This window comes from Equus asinus, chromosome 4, assembly GCF_041296235.1.
Source record: "Equus asinus isolate D_3611 breed Donkey chromosome 4, EquAss-T2T_v2, whole genome shotgun sequence".
In the NCBI taxonomy this organism is placed as follows: domain Eukaryota; kingdom Metazoa; phylum Chordata; class Mammalia; order Perissodactyla; family Equidae; genus Equus; species Equus asinus.
The window spans coordinates 30,514,676-30,524,772 of record NC_091793.1 but is presented as its reverse complement, the minus strand read 5'-3'; the positions used below and the strand labels follow the sequence as shown (position 1 = coordinate 30,524,772).

General features: G+C 39.7%; 1 protein-coding gene across 2 annotated transcripts in view; it reads left to right on the top strand.

The window, feature by feature from the left end:
• The window catches only part of KITLG (KIT ligand), an 85,910-nt gene that overhangs the window by 1,341 nt on the left and 74,472 nt on the right, over positions 1-10,097 (top strand). The window lies entirely within an intron of this gene.

The following is a 10,097-nucleotide window of genomic DNA, read 5'->3' as shown; positions in this document are numbered from 1 at the left end:
ACGGTGCTTCCATCAGTGGTTCTTTCACCGCTGCAGTTCTTACCTCTTCCCGCTTCTCCCCTTAGGAATTTCTCTGTGTATCTGCTGCGGGTTGGGTGAGGCTGCCCTTTCACCCCCCAGAGGTTCTGTCGGAGATTGCAGTTCCTGAAATGTATCGAAGGGGTGGAAGTGGTGGGGAAAAAGGGAAATTGGGGGTTTGTACAAATCGTCTGTTTAGAGTGAAGGCATCCATGTGCTGAAAATGCTCTACTAAATGACCTGCTTCGTATCGTATTTTAAGTAGATATCTAGGCCTGGGAAATGTACACATTCAGAAGGAAGTAGGAAGAATCGAGCCCGTTGCACCGGTGTGCAGGGGGAAGGGACATGGCCTGGCAGAAAAGAGGTTTGTGTCGTCTCTAGAGTGTCAGCCTAAGACGGAGAGGAGACAAGCGCAGATTCCTCTCTTGCAGGCAGGTTAGTTTATTGGCAAAGCCCTGAACGCCACACTTGGAAATCAGCAGTGTGTGCTGTTAAAATGCAAATGTTAAGGACTCTGGCAACAAAACGAAAGTTTTAATGTAATTCCTTGATTTGTACAAGCATTCTGCTTTGTGGAAAGGTAAGCGAGGGCGGGGAACCAAATCCTTGTAATAGTAGCATCTTCCCACGTGAATGGTAGTGGTGAGATCTGGATGGAGAAACCGCTACCTTCTAGTTCAGGGAAAGAGCCTAACCCTTCCTATTTAAACAAGAACACTGGAGACAGATCAGGTTAATGACCAACAGGCCAAAGGGGGGCGATGTGCCCTCAAGTCACTGTGAGAGTCAGGAGGATGGCTGATCCTTGCACCCTTGCTTTGCAAAACAAATGTGAGCTCTGTAATCTCCTTTCTCACTTTGATTAAATGGCTGTGTAAATCGGATTACATGGAATAATTCCATTGACAGCTAGAGGTTGATCTAGCTTGAAACACTGTGGCATTGGTGACTCAGTGCTGCCGACCAGGGACATTTGAGACGGCTAAGTATTTTAGAAATGTGACCTGCTGGGACCAAGTTAAAGTGCAAGCCCTTTGGGGGGACTTGCTGATGTTAAAGGGCTTGCAGGCAAAGGAGGGCAGTGTCCTTGTTGAATGAAGGCATTCATTGCCTGGGATCCAGTGACCTTCAAGGTTTCCTTTAAGGATACTTCTAATAATTCCACATTCTTGCCACTGAAAAAGGGGACACTGGAAATGGCACGGAATCAATAAAATAATCCGTGGAATTGGGGGAGGGATTAGATCTTCCTTCATATTGTTAAATTTCCTAATGCAAAAGTTACAAAGAAATGAACTGTGCACCTCTGTATAGATGGAGAGTAGCATAAGAAAATCAGACACTAAGTCAGATCACTTGTTCTACTGAATCAAATGGTATCCTTGCCAGGGAGGAGTATCTATTAATATTCAGTAGTTTAAATAGTCATTTATAAAGATGGCATCACTACCAATATTCTATTATAAGGCAAATGGTTCTGTACTCTCCCATCACCCAAGATATAAAAAGAAAATTTAATAATAGTGATAATAATAAACTTTAACTTGAATTATGCAGGTGTCCAAGAGTCACAGGGACACCAGGCATTCTGGCCTTTCAGTCAAGCTAAATAAGTTTGGAAATTCCATCCATAACCACTTGGGGTTTGATAAATGATTCTTTCATTTATTTAGCACGTGTGGTGGACTTCAGTATTTGGAAAATAATTACATGGGCAGTAGTAGTCTTAACTACAGGAGGAGCAATTGTAACAATAAATTTAATCACAAGTCTGTAGAAGTGGGTGTTTTGCATTTTTCACATTTCTGATTGTTTTATTCATATTGTGTGGTTCTACAGTTTCTGAAGGGAATTGTGGCTCTGGCTTAGAAAGAACATCTATTTCAGTGTTTAATCATTTTAGTCAACATAATCCTCTGATATACTGGTATATTAAATAATAATTGGGTAGCATATTTTACAAGATCAATTGGCAAAATGCTATCAGTTTAATGGGCCTGGCACCATTTTTATCAATGTTGTACTTATTTTTTAGTTTTGAGATGATTTGTGAGAGTTTCATGAATGCTGACAGTTTTAGAAATACTAAAACAGGAAAAATTCATCTCACAGACAGTATAGAAAAGGCCATTTTAGGCACACATTAGTGCTCAGAGAAGAAGCAATAGAATGCTTGTTAGCTTTTGTTATTCCAACGAAAATATCCTTCTTTTGTCTGTATGAAGTTTGTCATCTGGATAATGATGTGTGTTTATAGAAAAAAAATTAACATTTATGAAAAGAGCACTTTTTAATCTTGTCCTTAAAATCACTCAATTTGGCATGTGTGCTTTGACTAATTCTAATTTATGTAGCTTTTAATTGATACATTCTGCCAAGACTTTAAAACTCAAGTGCTGTCGATTACATTGAACATAAAACAAGGAAAATAACCATATGGAAATCGGAAGGCCTGAGCCAAACCAATTAAAATTGCTAAATTGTATTTATGTAACTGCTGCTTTGAAGATAGCAAATTGTGAGTCACATTTGTTCTTTAATGATAGGCGATTGAAATCTTTCCATCCCCATAAATAATAGAAAAAAAAAATCCCTGCCCAAATAGCTGGTCTGAGTATTGGAGGTTTCTTGCATGATCTGTTGAACCCCACACTACTGCACGTGTCCTTCCCCATCCGTGACTGAAGAGCACCTAAGAAATAGTGGAAAGATCCTAGGCTCTAGCTTTTGAAGACTTAGATTCTAATTCCTGTTCTACCGCTGGTGAGACAGATGACCTTGGGCAAATGGTTAAACTTACTGGGATTTCTGTTTTGTAATCTGTACAATGATTATAAAATAGTTATAAAGATTTTTTTCACATGGTGGTGGTAAAGACTAAAAGAGATTTTATGTATGTCTTTGTCCCAGGACAGTGGCTTACTACAATTACAGTATGAATTTATTGTCCCTTAGAAAAGAATTGCCTGCTGGCTAACTTACAAACCAGAGAAAAACTGGCAATTGCAGGTAAACGATGCTTTCCCAGCAAATCACAGAGACCAAGGTTTTGTACATCTGGATCTGTATGATTGCCTCCTGTTGGAGGCTGGTATCTGTTTGTGGACTGTAGTTAACACACATCAAACCAGGAATGTGTGAAAACAGAGGCTATACGTGGCATGAGAAATATTAAATTCTTTACAGTTTTTCTTTAAAAGTGAAAATGAATGAGAGAATTAGAAGTGAAAATAGAAATCAAAAAGGTGGAAATATTATCAGTCTCTGATTCACTTCCATATTTCCACACTCATGCTTTCCAAGTTCCCCTTGTACATTTCTGAGGGTTTATTTGATTTTATTTTAGACTAAAGAGACTTGGTCAGCTTCCTATCCCCTGGTGTTCTTGTACTTGCCCTTGAGCCAGGCATTCGTTTCTACAGGGTGTCTTTATTGTCTTTACCAGGCAACATTCAGTGACTTTTTTTTTCATTATGCAAGTTTGGGAGATTTTTTTTTTGTCCTTTTCTTGATTACCTTAATGGTCCCTTTTGTAAATCAGGGTAAGGCATTTGGATATAAATCTCTGAGGTGTGATCTTTTTTATCTTTGTTTTCTAGTACATGAATCACAAGCAGCTGCAGGAGACTCTGTTTTGGGTGTTAGTCACCTGTGTAGTCAGAACAATTTATGAAACAAATTGAGAGAATGCCAGGATGCTTTTATAATAGGTGCTGTTTTCAGGGTTATTTTGTATAGACTTTGTCTCATAGAAACCGTTGACTGTAGCCTTACTGAGTTAGAGATGCAGCAAGGTGTTTTTCCTTTTCACTTCTTTATGAGCATGCTACGAACTGTTACAAGGGCTGGGAATTTGAGAGAATTGTCATTATCCCATCTCTACCTATTTCCTTCTGTCCAGAAAAAAGGAGGTACTGGGAGGTGATTTTCTTATAATTAGGCTCATGATTCTTCTTTTAAAATCACAATGTGTATCATTTAAAGGAAGACTTTTCTTTATGGAGCTCTCTTTGTCTTTCTGTTACATCTTACTATTTTTCTATGCTGCCACATTGACCTGGATATCACGGGATGGAGTTCTTTTATTAGCATGGATACTAAGTCGTATGACTTTGAGAAGGTATTTGAATCTCTCTGAACCTCAGTTTCTTCAGCTGTAAAATGAAAAAGTAGGACTAGGAGATTTCTAAGTCCCTTCCAGGTCTAAAATTCTCTATTTCTAAGATACAAGTGAAATAGAGGTTTGAACGAGATGGCATTTAAGCTTCCTTTGGTTCTGAGATTTATGTAGCCATTGCTTTTGTGTGAATACAAATTATAACCATTGTTTTATAATTATGAACCAGCCAATCCGGAGAAATGAAGGAGATTTAAATTTAGACTGTTCTACTTTTAGCATTTCACCTGCTGCTTGATATTTCTCTATAACAAGAATGATATCAACACTTTCCTATTTTAGCAATATCCACAGTTGAAGAGTATCTTTTCTTTCTTCTAATCTTTAAGTTCTATAAGTGAGGAAGGTTCATAAGACAAAGTCAGACAGAGGGGATAAGCTTACAAAAGGTAATGAATGCCTCCCTATATTTGCTTCTCTTTTCTGCCCCCGCAGTCTCCACTATCTGTGTGCACGGAGTAGAAATGGAGAGTCTGCTCATGTAGTAGAAAGAGCGTTAGTGAGGAGGAGCAGAGGGATGGGTCCTGCACTTGGCTCTGGCTCCATTGCCAGTCATTGAGTCTCAGAGGTCTGGGACAAGTCTTAGGCAAGTCACAGATCTCTGAATCTCGCCCTAGAGTTAATCCTGGGAAGATAGTAAAGAGGAGGGTCTGCAGCTGGAGACAGAGGCTGGACTGGGAGGGAGCAGTCTTTCTGCCTAAGAGAAAGACAGTTCCTGTGGGTGACACTTGGCCAAGCCTCTCCTTGCTCTGGCTTTTTGCAGCTTCAATACCATTTCTGGAACACCTCCGCCTTCCTCCTTTCCTAACTTCTTTCTTGGACTGACATCAGCTGAGAGTTGGGGCAAGCCCAGTAGCAGGTTTTCTTTAGAAGTCAGATGCCACAACAGTCCTTTTCTCATTGGTGACGTAAGAATATTCAAAGATTAGCTGGACCCCTCCTCCAGTCAAGAGACCATGGATTCCTCAGAAAATAGAGCCTGGACAATGATGATAATGTTCCCCTCCTCTAAGCACTGGCAAAGTCTAGTCAGCACCCATTAAAACAAAGTTCAGAACTGAGACAATGATCCAGACAGTCAAGTAAGCAGCTGCAGCCATCTTTTGGTTATATGGGTGCAAGAATTCGGCACTTGACTTTGCAGGTGTGGCTGTCATCTTGGGGTTTTGAGTGCTGCTCATTAGAATGTGGCCTTAATGCTGGCAGTTAGGTGCCTTTTCTGTGTTCTGGGTGCACAGACGGCAGCTCAAAAATCCAGCAGTTGCCTTGCAAAGAATGCCTTTGCTCTCTAGGGTGACCATGCAAAAGGATGTAAAAGATGACAGCGGGAGCAAACCTATCGTCATTGCTCACTTGAGAAAGAAAGTCTCAGCCTCCTTCACCTTTCCAGAAATGGCACCCCACAGAATAATGTGCCCCCGCTGCAGACCTGGGAGGAAAGAGCATGGCCCGGAGGGAGTTGTTGTGTTTGTTTTGTATACGCATTCTCTGTTGCCCTTTCAGGAACATAAGTTCATCTTCTGAACAAAAGCCCTGTGGGTGCTTAGAACTTTTGCCTCTCTTACGCCTCGAAGTAAAATCGCTTGGAAGCCAAGAACCTTTTCATTTAATTGCCTTTACCAAACCCCAGGACTGAATCACATCTCGTAATTGGCTTGTTTCATCTAAATATGAATGTTTGAGTGATAATAAACCAGGTTGCCTCTAAAAATTGCAATTTAATAGTGGCTGTCTTGTGAGGGAGCCCCTTGTGCTGAGTTTCCACTGTTTCCTTGGAGTCCCTTTCTCAACGCCTTCCTAGACAACTGCCTTGCCAAAACACAGATTATGGTTTCCAAGAAGAGTGTTGCAGAGAAAGTGGGTTGTGTTATAAAGGCCTTGCCCCCCCCTTCTGGGATATGTGCCCATATGGATGGCTGCTAAAATTTGTATTCACTGCAGAGCTATAGATGGGCAGAGGGAAGAAGGAAAGAGATGTTTCATATGAAATGGTTTTTAATGTGATCTAGAAAACCTAAAGATTGCAAAACAAACATCAGCAGTCACCCATCATTGTTTGTGGTTCTGTGTAAACCTACAATTTAATGCTTCTGAAATAGTCAATACATTAGGGATTTCCCATTTTGATGACCAATTAAAACTTCTGTGATTGCTTCAGTTTGGGTCTCTGGTGATTTTAGAAAGCTGTATTCAGTCGGCCCTATGCAGAGATCTCCGATGTGTTCTGTCAGGTGGAGGACTGACTCTAACACATGTCATTCTACTGCTCATTAGAAAGATAAATGATCACAATACAACAATCCCCCCTTATCCGCAGGGGATATGTTCCAAGACCCCAGTAGATACCTGAAACCAGGATAATACTGAATCCTAGATATACTATGTTTTTCCCTATACATACATACCTATGATAAAGTCTAATCTATAATTTAGGCACAGTAAGAGATTAACAACAATATCTATTAAGAAAATAGAACAGTTATAACAGTATACTGTAATAAAAGTTAGCATAGAATTTAGCAATCTCAGCATACAATTCTTTTTCTTTCCTTGAGTTGAGAACTTTCATCTTTTCACTTAGAGGAGGCACTTTACAGGGTCTCTTTGGCATATCCAAATTGCCAGCATCACTACTTTTGTGCTTTGGGACCATTATTATGTAAAATAAAGGTGACTTGATCACAAGCACTGCGATATTATGACAGTCGATCTGATAACAGAGGTGGCTACTAAGTGACTAATGGCAGGTACTGTGTACAGCGTGGATAATGCTGGAAATGGGATGATTCTCATTCTGGGCGAGATGGAGTGGGATGGCTCGAGATTTCATCACACTATGCAGAACAGCACGCAATAACTTATGAACTGTTTATTTCTAGAATTTTCCATTTAATATTTTTGGATCTCATGGACAGTGGGTAACTGAAACTGCAAAAAGCAAAACCAAAGATAACGGGGGCCTACTGTATGTGTCCAGTGTTTGACATTTAAATGTGTAGCCATTTTAAATAGCTTCCATCATTGTTTTATAAAATCAAATCACTCTGATAATAAGATCATGCCAAAATGGCACTTAGTAGAGAACATTTCCAAGATTAGTTCATAGGACTTTTCTTCTGGGAGATTGGTACTATTTTTTTAATCCCATTTCACAGATAAGGCAACTAAGGTAAGGTCTTTCCTCTGCCAACTCCAAGTGTTTATTACCAAGATTAATATCCAAAGAGATGTAGCTGGCACAACCACAGTGCATTTGTCTGGCTTATTCAGTACCTCAAAGATATGCATTCTGTTTACAGGAACATTGAATCAAAACACATGCAATTCAGGGACCCGCAGGGTGGCGGCATAGTGGTTGGGTCCGCACACTCCACTTTGGTGGCCCAGGGTTCGCGGGTTCGGATCCCAGGCGTGGACCTACACACTGCTCATCAAGCTGTGCGGAGGCAGCATCCCACATAGGAGAACTAGAAGGCCCTACAACTAGGATATACAACTAAGCACTGGGGCTTTGGGGAGAGGAAAAAGAGGAAGATCAGCAACAGATGTTAGCTCAGGGCCAATCTTCCTAGAAGAAAAAGAAAAGTTAATGTCACTGCAAACAAACAAACAAATAAATGCAACTCAGATACTAAAAACAGCTGCCAGTAATGGAATTTGGACAACAAAAATTTCATGATTCAAGTGGCTCATACTAGATGCTCAATAAATATATATTAAATTTTGTGGAATGAATCAATGCCTGATTCAGGTTGTTAGGTGTTGATATATTGTTTTTTAGAAGGTTTTTTTTTTTTTAACGGAAGGCAGATTTTAGCTACTGTATTGGATCTGTTATACACAGAAATGTGATGGGTGACGATTGGAAAGTTTACTTTGCTCAGCGTTTACAGCAATAGATTTCAGTGGATATGCAAAATCATTTAGCGAAACTGAAGGCCATGTGAGAAAATAGAAAACATTGTATTGAGTGATAGATCAAATGGGGTGTTGGTTCTGCTACTTACTAACTGTGTGACCTTCAGTAGGTGTTTACTTTCCCAGTCTTTAAAATGGGTGCAGAAATAACTACTTAGTAGTAGTATTGATGTGATGATTGAGAGAGACCGTCTAACAGCACGGTGGCTTGCACTTAGTAAATATTTCCTTCTCTGCTAGAATAGCAAATCACAAAACATTACAGCAAATGTCCACATGCTATAAGAAATAAATTCATTGTTAGCAATTCCTGGTTTTGGCTGTGGGGCTTACAGGAATAAATGAATTAAAATAATCTTTAGAGATTAGGACCTTAACTGCCTTGTTTATACATTATCTGCTTTCTTGAACCCTCATCAGCCCTCTTAGCAAATTAAACAAGTTTTTCCCTCAATTTTATCTTCTTTACCTTTCTCCCCTTTCTGTGAAAGGAAACAGTTATACAAAATAGGCAAAAGGCAAGCTGCTTACGAAGAGAAAAAGCAGTTTATTGAAAAGGGAAGTAATAAGACTAGTCGGTATCTGTTGATTACTGACCATGGATGAGGCACCATGCCACAGACTTCTAACAAAAAGATGTTATGAAGTAGGTATTATTATTGATATCACTTTTTTAACAAATGAGGAAACTAAAGTTCAGAGAGATTAAGAAAACTTGCCCAGGATTAAAAGAAAAGAAATGCAAAGAAGTAGAAGAGCTTGGATTTGAAGCCGAGGCTGTCTAATTGTAAAGACTGCTTTCCACTTTACCACTTCATAGAATGCTCCAGTATTTAGGTCTACTTACAATCTGTAAGGCTTGAGCTCTTTTTTTTAATTGTGTGTGCAGATGATGGCTTTTAATCTTATATGGAGAAGACTGAGAGCAGACAAAGCTGAGTGTCTGGGTGAGTGACAGGTTGCTTCTGACTTAATTCGTCAGTACCACCCAGGAGAGTAAATGGTTGTGGCAGAGCAACATCACTCCCAAAGCCAGGGAGCCTGGGCTTGGTCCCCAGCCTCTGCCACCTCCATCACCCTACCTGTCAGATGCCTGCCTCATCTGACTGTTGTGAGGGAGGACCCTTATAACCTGTAAATTGCCATTTGACTTTATGGAATTAAGAATTACTGTCCAAACTTTGGTGTGTGTTATACAAAATGGTACTTTTGTCGGCAGAGGGCAGGTTTTAAAATACTTTAAAATTATATTTCATAATAACTTCTTGGAAAAGAAGATGCTTCAGGGATTACTTTAATCGATTTGCTCTGACCCTGTTTTCAGGCTATTTTTGAAGACAGTTTTAAGTGACTGTGATCATATTAGAAAACTATTTAAGAATAATGTCTTTATGCTCCTGTCTGGGTTTTAGAACCACCAGCCATTTAAGTTCTGACCTTTGCTTTGTAATTCCTTGTCAGTCCAACTGCATGAATAGTAAAAATGCATTTTCTGTATTGATGTTGCAATTTTTTAAATGAATGACTGTTGGAGCACCCTTATCAGCAGCATCGCTATGTAACTTTCTCATCAGCAGTTTGGTGGAAATGAAGGCGTTGCCTGGAAGGTCCTGGCATCATCTGAATGAGTGTGAAGGAGACAACAGAGCAGAGGTGTGATGAACCAAACAGACTGCAGTTGGATGTCCTGCTTTGGTTGGCTAAAGCACATAATCCTCCGAGCTTCAGTTTCCCCATCTGCCAAATAGGGAGAGCAATAGTACATTTCTAACAGTAGTTATGAAGATTAAATGAAATAATCCACAAAAAGCCCTTAGTCCAGTCACTATTACTATACTTATTATTTACTATATTTGCTGTTGTCATTAGCATTGAACAAATGGTAAGCTTATCAACAGTGATGACTCCTTTCTTAAAGAAAGTGGCTTTAATTGCAAAGTCTCCGCATCAGAATGAAAGGGAAAGTTGAGGCCATTTATCC